This window comes from Sorex fumeus, unplaced genomic scaffold (genome assembly GCF_029834395.1).
Source record: "Sorex fumeus unplaced genomic scaffold, SorFum_2.1 ptg000019l, whole genome shotgun sequence".
NCBI lineage: Eukaryota > Metazoa > Chordata > Mammalia > Eulipotyphla > Soricidae > Sorex > Sorex fumeus.
Window position 1 is genome coordinate 10,052,463 of NW_026606076.1, and position 1,845 is coordinate 10,054,307.

Genomic DNA, 1,845 nt, shown 5'->3' on the forward strand with positions numbered 1-1,845 from the left:
AAGCCATGCAGTTCAATTGGCTATCCAGGGAACCCTGCTCCGCTCTTTATTTTCCTGTCCACTTAACCCTGTTTTCAGAAATCATTGGAATCTCCACGACAGAGTGTTCACTAATTCACTGCCAATCTGGAATTCATTTGACTCTCCACTCCAGGCAGGTTTTCCTTACACCACTCTTGAATGTCCAGGGAACCCAATTCTGGTATTCTGCGGCCTGTTCATACTCGCAGCAGTGCTGCTCAATATGCTATCCACTCAAACCTGGGCAGCTCGGTATTTTCTTGTTCACACAATCCAGACTGCAGAAATCATTGCAATCTCCACTACAGAATGTTCCTTTCATTCACTCCGAATCTGAAATTCATCTGAATCTGCACTCCAGGCAGGCTTTGGTTACACCACTGGTAAATGTCCAAGTAAGAAAATGCTGGTTTTCAGCGGCCTTTTCACACTCACAACTGTGATGTTCAATAGGCTATGAATTCAACCCTGGTCAGCACTTCATTTTCCTTTGCACAGAATCCAGTCTTCAGAAATCAGTGGAATCTCCACTACAGAATGTTCTACTCATTCACTGCGAATCTGGAATTCATCTGAATCTGCACTCCAGGCAGGCTTGCGTTACACCACTGGTAAATGTCCAAGTAAGAAAATGTTGGTTTTCAGCGGCCTTTTCACACTCACAACTGTGATGTTCAATAGGCTATGAATTCAACCCTGGTCAGCACTTCATTTTCCTGTGCACAGAATCCAGTCTTCAGAAATCATTGGAATCTCCACTACAGAATGTTCCACTCATTCACTGCGAATCTGGAATTCATGTGAATCTCCACTCCGGCAGGTTTTCTTTACACCACTGATGAAATTCCAAGGAACCCAGAGCTGGTTTTCAGCGGCCTGTTAAAACTCACGGCCGTGCTGTTCAATTGGCTATCCTCTCAACCCTGGTCAGCTCTTCATTTTCCTGACCACATAACCCAGCCTTCAGAAATCATTGGAATATGCGCTACACAATGTTCCATTCATTCACAGCGAATCTGGATTCTTCTGACTCTCCAATCCAGGCAGGTTTTCGTTATACCACTTGGGAAAGTCCAAGTAACAACACAATAGTGGTTTTCTGCGGCTTGTTCAAACTCCATCCGTGCTGTTCAATTGGCTATCCACTCAACTCTGGTCAGCTCTTCATGTTCCTGTCCACACCATCTAGGCTTCTTAAGTTATCGGAATCTCCACTACAGAATGTTCCTTTCCTTCACTGGGAATCTGGAATTCTTCTGAATCCGCACTCCAGCCAGGCTTTCGTTACACCACTGGTCAATGTCCAAGTAACCCAATGCTAGTTTTAAGTGGCCTTTTCATACTCGCATACGTGCAGTACAATAGGCTCTCTATTCTAACCTGAACAGCCCTGCATTTTCCTGTTCACACAATCTCGTCTTCAGAAATCATTGTCATCTCCACTACAGAATGTGCCATTTTTTCACTGAATCTGCACTGCAGGCAGTCTATCGTTACACAACTAGTAAATGTCCAAGTAACCCAATGCTGGTTTTCAGCGACATGTTCACACTCCCAGACGGGATGTTAATTTGGATATCCACAGAACCCTGTTCTTCTCTACGTTTTCCTGTCCACAAAACCCAGCCTTCAGAAATCATTGGAATCTGAACTACAGAATGTACCATTCGTTCACTGTGAATCTGGAATTCTTCTGACTCTCCACCCCTGGCCGGTTTTCATTACATCACTTGGGTGAGTCCAAGTAACACAATAGTGTTTTTCTGTGGCCTGTTCACACTGGCATCCGTGCTGTTTAATTGGCTATCAACTCAAAAATGGTCA